Below are 14,108 nucleotides of genomic sequence, written 5' to 3'. Positions count from 1 at the left end.
TGGAAAACTCTTGCTACTCGGGTGCCACTGTGTGTGAGTGTGAGTGTGAGTGTGAGTGTGAGTGTGAGTGTGAGTGTGTGTGTGTGTGTGTGTGTGGCGGGGGTGGGGGGGGGGGGAGGGGAGAGGGAGGGACCCCGAGAGAAACTCCCCTGTCTTCCTGTTTCTTAAAGGAAGGGTGCTAGTCAGACCCACTACAGATCCTTTGCGTTTTCTGGTCAATGGCCTGGCCTGGCCCGCATACCCCCATGTCCTGTCCTGCCAGACTTTCTTGCAGAAATACCTCCACCCGAAGAGTTCTTCACCTTTGTTTTAAAAAAGAGAAAGAGAAAGAAAGAAGAAGAAAGAAAGAAAGAAAGAAAGAAAGAAAGAAAGAAAGAAAGAAAGAAAATGACATCAACAAAGGAGCAAACGGACCCCAGGCCCTCCCCATCCCCTGCAAGCCCCCAGCCAACAAACAGAACTCCAGCTGCTCTCCTCCTACCGCATGCCCTTACCAGAGTCGCTCACTGTCTTAGAAATACGTTGGGGGCCCGCTCAGCGAATGACTCCTGTCCGTCCCCCCGTCCCCCCGCCCCCCCCCCCCCCCCCCCCCCCGCCCTCCTGCCTCTGCCACAATTCGGTGCCTGGAACCAAGCCGATCTTCTCCTTTCCTTCCTGAAGTGACTATGCCGCCACCGCAGCCGCTCAGGCGAGCCAGAGACAATATTCCAAAGTGGCCAGATGGCAAAAAAGACTCCAACTGGACATAAAGATGGAGGGGGCGGGGGTGGGGGGAGAGACGGCGACGAGCGCACACGGGGACTCGTTTTTTGCACTTTAGACAGGAAGCCAGCTGAGAGGCAGAGGAATCTGTAGGAACGGGCCTCCCTCATCTCTCCTTTCGCCTCCCCGCCTACTAAGTGGCTTGCCCACAATCGCCCCTCTCTTTTCAACCCAGTCTGAAAAAGCGTGGATGCGGCTCTTCCACGGTCTCCTTAGGAGCGCTCCCCTTGTCACATCAGACACTTGAGGGAAAGAAAACGTTGCCCTCATGTCTCCCGGCCCCCCCCCCCCCCCCCCCCCCCCGTGTGTCAGGTGAATTTTTCAGGGCCGCCTCCTCCACAAACCCTAAGAAGGTGGAGGTAAGATTTTGGCCTCGGTGACATTTTCCTCTCTGGCATCTTAGAACGCTACCAGTGACTTCCAAGTGTTTTCAAACACTTTTGCACCGTTTCCTACCATTTGTCAGTGTACTGACTGCACTTTAGCAGTGATTCCCAAGTTTTGCCACACGCTGTTCTGCACAGTTTGTGATGTTGATCAGTGATTTCAAAGTGCTTTCAAACACTTTCATATAGTTTCCAGCCTTTTTTTAAAATTTTTTTTAAAAATATATTTTATTGAATTTTTACAGAGAGGAAGGGAGAGAGATAGAGAGTTAGAAACATCGATGAGAGAGAAACATCAATCAACTGCCTCCTGCACATCTCCCACTGGGGATGTGCCGGCAACCCGGGTACATGCCCTTGACCGGAATCGAACCTGGGACCCTTGAGTCCTCAGGCCGACGCTCTATCCACTGAGCCAAACCGGTTTCGGCAAGTTTCCAGCCTTTTAGAAGTGAATCCCAAGTGGTGTCAAATACTGTTCTACAGTGTATCGCTCTTTAGCAGTGATTCCCAAGTGTTGTCAAACACTGCTCTACACTGATTCCTGATGTATTTTTTTTTTTTAATGTATTTCTTTGTTGATTTTAGAGAGGAAGGGAGAGGTAGAGAGACTGAAACATCCATGATGAGAGAGGAACATGGATCGGCTGCTTCTTGCACGCCCCCTTCTGGGGATTGAGCCTGCAACCCGAGCATGTGCCCTTGGCCAGAATGGAACCCGAGACCCTTCAGTCCGCAGGCTGATGCTCTATCCGCTGAGCCAAACCGGCTAGGGCTTGATGTGTTCTTTAAAATATATATTTTTTATTGATTTCAGAGAGGAAGGGAGAGGGAGAGATTGAAACATCCACGATAAGAGAGGATCATGGATCGGCTGCCTCTTACACACCCCGTACTGGGGATCGAGCCCGAATCCCGGGCATGTGCCCTCGACAGGAATCGAAACTGGGACCTTTTGGCTCTATCCACTGAGCCAAACCAGCTAGGGCTAGTTTTTTTTGTTTGTTTGTTTGTTTTTGAGAGAGTGGGAAAAAAAAGAGAGAGTGGAAGGGAGGAGAGGAGGGGGGAGGAAGAGGGAGGGAGAAAGAGAAGTTGTTTATTCATTCATCGGTAGCTTTTAAATATATATAAATAAAAATGCAAATGTTCGTTTGTTCAAAATCTTAAATCTCCGAAAGTTCTTCACCGATTGCTTTGAAATTTTGGCACAACGTTGCATTCGAATACTCGTGTGTTTCTATATACCTATATACCTACTATTATATAGATGTCACACCTGTGACAGGTAAAAACATGCTTTTTTTGAAAAACAGAGCCATCTGTTGGACGTAAAAGCAACACACGCTATACTAAATATTTTACGATTCCATTTCAATGTTTCTGTTTACAATTATAAATTGCAGATAAAATTAACCACAAATATGCATGTCCAGCTGCAAAACGATCCATCAGCTGAGATAGTCTCACATCAATTGCTGGGAATTGGGAACGGAAAGGTGCCGGTTGATCTGACCTCAGGACGAATTTCATTGCATCATAACTTCTGCAATTTAGTGACGTCAAAAGAAGAATTGTTTGAAAAAGTATTTCCCAATATTCAAACCAATTGTAAGAATCACGATTGGCTGAGTGAACGAGCTATTCTTGCGGCCAAGAACAAAGACGTCTATGGACTTAACAATATCATTCAGTCTAACATTCAAAGCGAGGCAGTCACATACAAGTCCGTCGACACTGTTGTGGAAGCAGATGAAGCGATTAATTATCCAACAGAATTTTTGAATTCACTCGATCTGCCAGGGATGCCACCGCATGTACTGCAATTGAAAATCGGCGCGCCAATTACCATGTTGTGAAATGTCAACCAGCCAAAGCTTTGACAGGCACGCGGCTTGCAGTAAAAAAAGTAATGAGCAATGTCATAGAAGTAACAATCTTGACAGGACCTTTCAAAGGTGAAGATGTCCTCATTCCTCGCATTCCTATGATTCCAACGGATATGCCATTTCAATTTAAGAGATTGCAATTCCCGATTCGATTGGCGTTTGCAATCACCGTTAACAAAGCTCAGGGCCAATCTTTAGAATTGTGCGGTTTAGATCTAGACGTCGATTGCTTCTCACATGGACAATTATATGTTGCGTGTTCTAGAGTCGGCAAACCAGACAATCTCTATATCTGCACAGACAATGGAACAACACAAAATGTTGCATACCCACAGGCATTGTGAAATTAAGCGTATTAGAAACGTGTGCTTTCTCTTTTCTTTCTTTTCCATTTAACCAGACTGAGCCACAGCAATGCGTGGCTGGGTACAGTAAATATATATATATATATATATATATATATATATATATATATATATTTTCCCCTAGCCTGTTTGGTTCAGTGCATTGAGCGTTGGCCAGCCTGTGGACCAAAGGGTCCCAGGTCCGATTCAGGCCAAGGTCATGGGCCTTGGTGGCAGGTTCTTTGGGCCCTGGCCCTGGTCGGAGGCAACCAATTGACGTGTTTCTCTCACATCGATGTTTCCCTCTGTCTTGCCCTGTCTCCTCCACTCTCCCTAAAAATCAATGGAAAAATATCCTCGGGTGAGGATTAACAGCAACAAATATATATATATATATGTGTGTGTGTGTGTGTGTATTATTGATTTTAGGGAGGGAGGGAGGGAGGGGAGGAGAGAGAGAGAGAGAGAGAGAGAGAGAGAGAGAAATACCTATCAGTTGCCTCCAATACATACTCCAGCTGGGAATTGAACCTGAAACCTGGAAAGGAATCAGTGACCTTTCAATGCGCAACATGACGCTCAACCAACTGAGCCACACCAGCCAGGGCTCTGTTGCTTCCTGTATGTGCCCTGATTGGGGATCGAAACCACAAACAGTGGCATAAGGGAAGACGCTCTAGCCAACTGAGCCACCGGTCCAGGGCCAAATTGATTGATTTTGTACATTTCATGGACAAGGCCTCATCCAGATTTACCTCATTTCAAACACACATACTACAGGGCGCCGCCCCCCCCCAACCCCCACACTTTCTTGTCATTCGTAAGGCGAGTCACGCTAAAATCCACAACCACATGACATTGCACCAATGTTCCCCACACCCACCTGCTTGTTGTCTTGTCTTTGGTCTTTCTGGTGAATATATATATATATATATATATATATATATATATATATATATATACATAGGCAGTGGCAGATGTGGTCCAGGTTATCGTTTATTGCCTGTATGGCTTCCTGGCTTTGTTGCTTTGTTTGTAGGCCTTGGAAATGAAGTATGGTACCTATTTGCTTTGTTTAACAATGGACAGGTTATTTTGATTTTCTGAATTGTATAAATCATCCCACTCATTGAATGCCTTATTGATTGAATGACAATCCCATTGATTGTGATCTTACTGGTTATCGAAGCACATTCTTCTGTACCTGGGAAACAGGACAGCACAATTGCCCTAAATTGTTTTAGTGGCCATAGGTGGTGCATTCCAGTTGACTCAGTGGTCCTAAGACCAGGACAGTGCAATTACTCTAAAGTGCCTCGATGGCTCTAGATAATGTGTTTCTATCAACTCAGTGATCCGGAGACCCAGAACTGTAATTTAGATAACATGCCTAAGTTTAACCCAGGTTACCCAAAGGCTCTAGATAATGTATTTCTGTCAATTCAGTGACCCCGAGACCCGAAACTGTAATTAACATGCTTAATTCTGCGTTTTTGCGAGCCAGGTGCCTCATTCCAAACCCTGGGATGTAATCAATACCTTTGTGATTTTTGCCTATATAAGTCTGGTTTTGCCACCATCTTATTGCTATGAGATTTGGGAATGTCCCCTCATAGTCCCGGATTGCAATAAATGTGACTCTTTAATTCGACTTCTTGAGGCATCCTTCTGTGATTCGAGGGGTACATTACAACAGAAAGGCCTCCTCCCTACGTTGAAAATCATAGATTTGGGGTGGTGGGGGGTAGTGGAAGGGTGGAACACAAAAGAAAGCCAACGAGAAAGAAACGGGGGGGGGGGGGCGGTAAATGGTGACAGAAAGAGACTTTATACTTTGGGTGCTGTATTCAGGTGATGTTTCGTTGAGTTGTACACTTGAAAAACTTGCATGTATGTGTGTGTGTGTGTGTGGGGTGTGGGGTGTGGGGTGTGGTGTGTGTGGGGTGTGTGTGTTTTCTTGGAGTTCCATACCATTAACCTGAGAAACACGCAAACCTGTAAATAATTTCTGTAATGAGTTTATTTGAACCAGACTGTTGGCAATTGCCGGGAAGCAGAATCTCAAGGAATTAAAAATCTATTCTTTTCAAGGCAGGGAGGAGGCCTTTCCAAGGCCTAGATAACAAAGTCCGGAGGCCAGACCAGGGCTGAAGGATAAACTAAAGTCATCATATAGGAGTTTAAAAGCACCCTGCCTCTGCATAGATACACAGCACAGCAAAGCCCAAAGTCCACAAGCATGTCTTTGACCTATTTTTATAAATCACCATCCAAGGATGAGACTTGTAAGTGGTTTCAAACACTGTTCTACACTCTTTCCTGCTGTTGACCAGTGGGTTCCATGAAATCCAGTGATGATAGATGAGGGAGGTGGGAGAAAGCAGCAAAGGGGCGGGGAGGGGGGAGGGGGGGCGGTTTGGTAAGCTGTAAAATGATAGTGAGCGGTCAAAAATTAACATGACAACAGTAACAATGTGGTCTCTGCCCTGGGACTCTGGGCTGTGCCCCAAGAGCACTGGAAAAAAGGGAAGTGACTAGTTACCTCTTGTCATTCACTAGTCCAAAGACATGTGACCCGCCCTAACCGGTTTCGCTCAGTGGATAGAGCGTTGGCCTGCGGGCCTGCGGGCTGAAAGGTCCCAGGTTCGATTCCGGTCAAGGGCATGTACCTGGGTTGGGGGCACATCCTCAGTAGGAGATGTGCAGGAGGCAGCTGATCGATGGTTCTCTCTCATCGATTTATCGAACTCTCTGTCCCTCTCCCTTCCTCTCTGTAAAAAATCAATAAAATATATATAAAAAAGATAAGTATTCATTTATCGTACAGTTAAGTCTGACGCTCTATCCACTGAGTCAAGCTGGGCAGGGCAATATGTGGCCCCTTTTCATCCACAATGCACCTTTCATTTTATCCTATTGCATTTCATTTCATTTTATTCACCGATGTGTCCCCCAATAAATTCAATTCCGGAAAAAACATAATAACTGAAAGGAAGCAGAGAAAATGATTCCTCCGTTGTCGCCCCGTGAATACTCGCCGCCTTTAGGTCTTCATTGTCGTGACACACACACCCGCCCCCCCCCCCCCGCCCCCCCCCCTCCCCCCGCTCCCCTTGAGGTTTTGAAGGTCCCGGGCCCGCAAAAAGTGTTCTGGGTACGTCCTCCCGGTCCTCTGTCAGGCCCCACCCCCCAAAAAACTTTTCCAGTCCCCCTTCCGGTGCCAGGCCGTGTGTGTGCGTGGGTGCGCGCGCGCACGCACGGGGCCTTCCTGGGCAAACCTCAGGTGGTGGAGCCCCGCCCCGCCCCGCCGCCCCGCCGCCCGCCAGGGGCCCGGGCCGACACGGTCCCACTGGAGAGGTGGGCGCGGGGAGGGGATCGGCCACCCTTGCCCCCTGCCCCCCTCCTCCCCCCAAACACACACACAGCGGGCGGCGGGGCTCCCGCCCGGGCCGGGCCGGGCCCGGGCCCACGGCCCCGGAGCCGCCCCACTGACGTTCTCGCTGGTGTTCGCGCGCCACCTGGCGGCCGTTTTTATATGGCCTTTCCCTTGGTGCGGCGTGGCTGCCTGGCTAGGCCCTGGAATTGAGTTCATTCTGGAAAACTCTTGCTACTCGGGTGCCACTGTGTGTGAGTGTGAGTGTGAGTGTGAGTGTGAGTGTGAGTGTGAGTGTGTGTGTGTGTGTGTGTGTGGCGGGGGTGGGGGGGGGGGAGGGGAGAGGGAGGGACCCCGAGAGAAACTCCCCTGTCTTCCTGTTTCTTAAAGGAAGGGTGCTAGTCAGACCCACTACAGATCCTTTGCGTTTTCTGGTCAATGGCCTGGCCTGGCCCGCATACCCCCATGTCCTGTCCTGCCAGACTTTCTTGCAGAAATACCTCCACCCGAAGAGTTCTTCACCTTTGTTTTAAAAAAGAGAAAGAGAAAGAAAGAAGAAGAAAGAAAGAAAGAAAGAAAGAAAGAAAGAAAGAAAGAAAGAAAGAAAGAAAATGACATCAACAAAGGAGCAAACGGACCCCAGGCCCTCCCCATCCCCTGCAAGCCCCCAGCCAACAAACAGAACTCCAGCTGCTCTCCTCCTACCGCATGCCCTTACCAGAGTCGCTCACTGTCTTAGAAATACGTTGGGGGCCCGCTCAGCGAATGACTCCTGTCCGTCCCCCCGTCCCCCCGCCCCCCCCCCCCCCCCCCCCCGCCCTCCTGCCTCTGCCACAATTCGGTGCCTGGAACCAAGCCGATCTTCTCCTTTCCTTCCTGAAGTGACTATGCCGCCACCGCAGCCGCTCAGGCGAGCCAGAGACAATATTCCAAAGTGGCCAGATGGCAAAAAAGACTCCAACTGGACATAAAGATGGAGGGGGCGGGGGTGGGGGGAGAGATGACGACGAGCGCACACGGGGACTCGTTTTTTGCACTTTAGACAGGAAGCCAGCTGAGAGGCAGAGGAATCTGTAGGAACGGGCCTCCCTCATCTCTCCTTTCGCCTCCCCGCCTACTAAGTGGCTTGCCCACAATCGCCCCTCTCTTTTCAACCCAGTCTGAAAAAGCGTGGATGCGGCTCTTCCACGGTCTCCTTAGGAGCGCTCCCCTTGTCACATCAGACACTTGAGGGAAAGAAAACGTTGCCCTCATGTCTCCCGGCCCCCCCCCCCCCCCCCCCGTGTGTCAGGTGAATTTTTCAGGGCCGCCTCCTCCACAAACCCTAAGAAGGTGGAGGTAAGATTTTGGCCTCGGTGACATTTTCCTCTCTGGCATCTTAGAACGCTACCAGTGACTTCCAAGTGTTTTCAAACACTTTTGCACCGTTTCCTGCCATTTGTAAGTGAATTTTCAAGTGGTTTCCAAAACTGTTGTACAGTGTCCTGCACTTTAGAAGTGATTCCAAAGTGTTGCCCGACACTGTCCTACACTGCTTCCTGATCTAGATCAGTGATTTTGACGTGATTGCGAACAATTTTAGATAGTTTCCAGCCATTTAGATGTGAATTCCAAGTGGTGTCAAATACTGTTCTACAGTGTGCTGCTTTATATCGCAAGTTTTTTACAACACTATCACTCTGTTTCCTGCCATTTAGAAGTGAATGCCAAGTGTTTTCACACACCGTCCTACACTGATTCCTGATCTTTTAAAAAATATATTTTCATTGATTTCAGAGAGGAAGGGAGAGGGAGGGAGGGAGGCAGGGAGGGAGTGGGAGAGAGAGAGAGAGAGAGAGAGAGACATCAGTGATGAGAGAGAATCATGGATCGATCGGCTGCCTCTTGCACACCCCATCACCCCGTACTGGGGATCGAGCCCACAACCCAGGCATGTGCCCTTGACCGGAATCAAACCTGGGACCCTTCATTCCGCAGGCTGACGTACTATCCACCAAGCCAAACCGGCTAGGGCTAGTTTGTTTGTTTGGTTTTTTAAAGAGGGTTGGAAGGGAGTGGGAGGAAGGGAAGGAGGGAGAGATAGAAAGAGAGAGAGAGAGAGAGAGAGAGAGAGAGAGAGAGTTGTTGTTCCAGTTGTTTATTCATTCTTTGGGAGCCTTTTAAAAAAATAGATTTTTTTGCCCTAGCATTTCGATGATGCTTCCCGCTTGCACCCTGGATGTGGTATGTATGTATGTATGTATGTATGTATGTATTCAGATGATATTTTCTTGAGTTGTCCACTTGAATAACCTGAATGTTTTTGTTGTTGTTTTTTGTTTAGTTCCATACAAAGATTCCTATTTATTCATATCTGATTTATTCATTTTTTATTTTACTTTAAAGCCCGTATGGTTTTATGAACCGGTGTCTCCCCAATAATTGAGAGAGAGAGAGAGAGAGAGAGAGAGAGAGAGAGAGAGAAAAGACGAGACGATCTGTGAGTACTGCCTCATGTAGGTTTCAGCTCCTTGGCGGCAAAAGTGTTTTTGTGCCCTAACTGGTTTGGCTCAGTGGATGGAGCGTTGGCCTGCGGACTCGACGGGGGTGGGGCGGGGGTGGGGGTGGGGGGCGCGGGGGGTGTGTGTGTCCCAGGTTCGATTCCGGTCAAGGGCATGTACCTTGGTTTCGGGCACATCCCCAGTAGGAGGTGTGCAGGAGGCAGCTAGCTGCTCGATGTTTCTCTCGTGGATGTTTCTATCCCTCTCCCTTCCTCTCTGTAAAACATCAATAAAATATTTAATAAAATATTTTTTTTATGTCTCCCGGGAAGGGAGAGAGGGAGAGAGGGAGAGAGGGAGAGAGGGAGAGAGGGAGAGAGGGAGGCAGGCGCCGGGACGTCTTGGGCCTGCGGGGGGTGTGTGTGTGTGTGTGTGTGTGTGTGTGTGTGGTGGGTGGGTAGTGGTGGTGTGCGACTCCGAGGAAGTCTTTCACTTTCGAAGGGCCCGCTCGGCCCGCCCCCGTGTTTGTTCCGGCCATCCTCCGAGAAAAAGATTATCCTAGGCGCCCCCCCCCCCCCCCGCCCGCCCCCGCGTTCGGTGGCGCCGTGCCGTCCCGGAGGGGGTTGGGGGTGGGGGCCCGGGACGCGATCGGCCCTCCGGGCGGGCGGCGGGACGCCCTTGCCGGCCCGAGATCCGGATCCGTCCCGCTGAGGTTCGCGCCGCTTGTCGGGAGCCACCTGGCGGCCGCTTTTATATCGTTTCTTCCTTGCGGAGCATCTAGGGAGGGGAAGCGGCTGCAGTGCCCGAGGCCAACTTCCAGGGTGCCGGCGGCGCTGTCGGGATCTTGCCGGCGGCGCCGGTCCGTCGGTACGCGGCCCGTTCTCCGGAGATTGGACCTGCAGCAATGCTGAAGGAGTGAGTGGCTGCCGCCTTTGGGGAGGTGGGCCGCTAGGGCGGGTCGACCAGCACTCTGTTACCCCTCCGCGGGGACCGACCGGGGCCGCCGCCGCGGGCGTAGCCGCAGAGGTTGGCTCGCGCCGCTCCGTCGGTGCCTGTCCGGTTCTCCGGAGATTGGACCTGCGGCGGGGCCATTGAAGGAGTGAGTGCCCGCCGCCGCCGGCGCCGCCGCGACGTGTGGCCCGGCACTCGCTGTCGCCCCTCCGCGGGGACCGACCGGGGCCGCCGCCGCGGGCGTAGCCGGAGAGGGTGGCTTGCGCCGGGACGCCGTCCTGCCCGAGGCGCCCCCCCCCCCCACCTCCCGCTTCTATTGATTTCGGCGCGGGCGCGTGCCTGCGCGACGTGCCGGCCGACTGGTGCCGTGTGTCCGCGTCCGCTCCTGCGGGTTCGTCCGTCCGTCCTTCCGTCCGTCCGTCCGTCAGAGGCGCCTTCCGCGAAATTTTTCAAAGTCCCGATTCTGAGGCGGGAGCGTGCGCGCGTTCAGTGGTCGCCCGGGCTGCGCGGGCGGGCGTGTGCCCGAGTGTGCCGCGGTCAACGGGCTCGACTTTGGGGCCGTTATCCGAGTCGCGGAGCTCCGTAGGTGGGGGCCGGCACGGGCGGTGCGTGGAGGACGGCGGAGGGCGAGGCGGGTCGTTACGAGCGCACTCGTGGTCCCGGTCGTCAGATAACGTTTCTTCGTTTTTCCGCGAGCGGGCTTGCGCCGACGCCGTGGCCGGGCCTTCCACCGACACGGTGGTTCTAGGCGCCGGGCGGAATTTTTTCAAAGTCCCGACTCGGAAGCACGTTTGACCGGGCCGTTGCCCAGGCGTGCCAAGTGGTGAGGGAGGCCGTGGACGGCCCGGCCCTCTCCCTCTTGCTGCCGCCTGTCCGTGGCACGCTCTCTTGACTGGCTTTGGGGGGTCGACCAGATAGCCCCGTCCAACCCCCCCCCCCCCCCCCCCCCCCCCCGCCCTTCTTTGGTGGCGATGGGGTCCCGTGGGGTCTCCTGTGGCCGCGACTCGCTTCCGGGAGTCAGGCGTGACCTGTAGACAGAGGCCCCCGTCACCGGGCACCGTCCGTGTTTTGCCTAAAGTTGGCATTTTGTACCACGAGATGACTGTGGACACGCTGTCCTCGGGTGATTGGACGACGGGGGGTGTCCCCGGGAGGTTCTCGGCCGCGACCCGGAGCCTGACTCCCCCCCGTCCCGGCCGCACGAGCGAAAGCCGTACGCCTCGGGCCTGCGCGCGCCGGCTGCTGTACGTCTCGGGCCCCGTCCCCGCGGACCGTGGTCTTCCTCCTCCGCGTGAGAAGAGAGCGAAGGGCTTTACGTGGCGAGGCTGAAGCGCAGGCTCGTGCTCCGGACGGTTGTCCCCGCCACGTTTCCCTTCTTCTCGCCCCGTTTTTTGTTGCCGTCCGATCGATGTGGTGACGTCGCGCTCTCCCGGGCCGGGCCTAAGCCGCGCCAGCCGAGGGACGGACATTCCTTGGCGAATGGGACCGCTCTTCTCGCTCTGCCCGCGGGCCCCTCTCCTCTCCTCCCCGTCCGACGGCGGTGCGTGGAAGGGAAGGGGTGCGGAACCCGGCCCGACCTCGGTGTCACGCCCGTGGTCTCTCTGACGCAGCGGACACTCTCCGCTCGCCTTTCCCGGCTTGCGTTGTCGCGGGCGCCCCTCCTCGCGGCGGGGAGGGGGCGTCCCGTCGTCGCGCCGCACGCGCCTCCCCCGTTGGGCGTGCGGTCGCTGTTTCGCCTTGGCCCTCGGCGGGTGCCCCTGGAGCGCTCCGGGCTGTCCTGCAGGTGCCCGAGGCCGAGCTGGTGGTGTCGTTTCCCGCTCCCCGCGAGCCCCCTGCCGGGCCGCCGCTGTCGGCGGTGCGCTGGAGGGGAGCCCCGGGGGGAGTCTGGCCGGATAAGGGGAAGGCACGCCCGTCCCCCCTCGCGGGAGGGGGGGCCGGGCCCTCGCAACGTGTGCCGCGCGGGCGACCGCGACGGGGCCGAGTCAGCGGGTGCCGGCCGCTGGCTGACCGTGAGAGTTGATTTGTTTTTGCTGCCGCCTGTTCTTCCGTTATTGTAGTTTTTTTTTTCTTTTTTCTGTCTTGCGTCGTGCCGGTGTTCCCGACGCGACACCGCGGGCTCTCTTTTAGTTAACTGCGGACGAGGCCCCCGGTGAGGCAAGAGGACGAAGCCCAGAGGCGGCACGGGCTCGCTCCTCTCGCGCGCTCTCTCTCTCGAACGGCCCCTATCGCGAGCGCCTGTTGTGTCCACCCTGTGCTTGACCCTGACCCGGTCGGGTCCTCCCCCGGGCCCCCCCGTGTTCCCTCGGAAGTGTCTCCACGTGGCTCCGCGGGCCCGATGGGGTGTTTCTGCTGGGGTTGGGGGACGACGCGCCCTCGGTGAGAAAAGCCTTCTCTAGCGATCCGAGAGGGTGCCTTGGGGTACCGGACCCCCCAGCCGCCGCCCCTCCTCTGGAAGCGCGTTCGGATAGCCGCCTCTGTGTTTGAGCGCTCGGGCCCCTCTCGCACCGGCTTTGAGGGGCCGAGCGGCGACGCGGCTTGTGCCTTACTGTGGCCCGCGCCTCCCCCCTCCGAGTCGGGGGAGGGTCCCGCCGGGCCGGGGGCCGGCGTCCGTCGCGGGGAAAACGCCGCGTTACGTGAGCGTGCACGCGCGCGTTGCCGCGTGCGCATTCGGGCGCGCGGGGGATTCTCTCCCGTTGTGTGCCGAAGGGGTTGGGGCGGGGGGGGGCCGCCGCGGAGGCCTTTCCCGTCCCCCGGCGTTCCCGCTCCCGCGCCTCGAGCGGCTCTCCGCACGCACCCGCCACACGGGTTCGCAGCCGACGGGTGTGCTGCGCGGGCACGGTCGGGGCCCGGCTTGTCCTCGGGGGGCGCTCCGCCCGGGATGCGAGTCCCCGTCCGGCTCGGACTGGGCAGATGAACGGATGGGCGGCTGGAGAAGGAGCCGCGGCGGCTCCCCTGTGGTTGCTGAGGGGTCGCGTGTGTGGCCTTGGCCGCGCGGCGGGAGGAGGCTTTTGAGGTTTTGTGCGCTTGGGAGGATCGGCACGGCGTCCCGGGCGACGCGGGGCCGCCCTGTGTGTCTGTGGCGGTGGGATCCCCGCGTTTGTTTACCCGGTGGCCCGTGTCCGGGTCCGGTGCCCTTGCCTCGGTGCCTGCCCTCCGCCGTGCGCGCCCGGTTGAAAGAGAGGGACTCTAGGTCCTCTCGGCCTGCGAGGGTCAAAGGCGGTGGTGGCCGCGGCCGGTGGGCGGCGGGGCCCGGAGCCCCCAGCGAGGTTGGTCGAAGGTTGTTTCTGGCGGAAGCCAGTCGGCGTTTCCCCGGGCCTCCGCGGGACCGACAATTGGGCCTTGGAGGGGGCCCCCCGTCGGTGAGACCCTGCGTTTGTCCCGGTGCGGCGAACCGACTCGTTTCCCGGCCTCGTCCTTTCTCTCTCGTTCTTTCTCGCCCGACGAACCGTGTCCTCAACTCACCTCGCCGGGTGGCCCCGGAGTCCCGCTCCGCCCACCCGTGCCGTCGCCGCCTCGCCTTCAACCCCCCCCCCCCCGCGCCTCGCTGCTGCCCGGGGGGCGGTCGCCTCGTCTCCTCCGCGCCCGTCTGTCCGTCCCGTCCGCCCAGCCGACGCCGTCACGGGGGGCCGCACCCGCGGTCGCGTGTCCACCTCCCGGGGCGGCCGCCGCCCCGCTCCGTGCCCGCCGCCGCCCGCCGTGGCGGCGCCGTTGCGTGTGGGCGCGCGAGGGGTCCTGTCTCTCGCCGCGCGGCCCCGTTCGGAAGGGCGTGCCCGAGCGCCGACCCGGCCCCGGCCAGCCGTCGTGATCGCCGTCCGCGCGCCGCCCCCGGGAGGGGCCCCCGGGCTCCGGCCCGGGGACGCCCCTCGTCCGTGCGCGCGCGCGTCCCGGCTCTCGACGCTCCTGCCCGGGTGCTGCGTCCCGCGCCG

This window comes from Myotis yumanensis, unplaced genomic scaffold, assembly GCF_028538775.1.
Source record: "Myotis yumanensis isolate MYYU_CA2020_CCGP unplaced genomic scaffold, mMyoYum1.0.hap1 SCAF_56, whole genome shotgun sequence".
Classification (NCBI taxonomy): domain Eukaryota; kingdom Metazoa; phylum Chordata; class Mammalia; order Chiroptera; family Vespertilionidae; genus Myotis; species Myotis yumanensis.
This window is presented reverse-complemented; position numbering follows the sequence as displayed.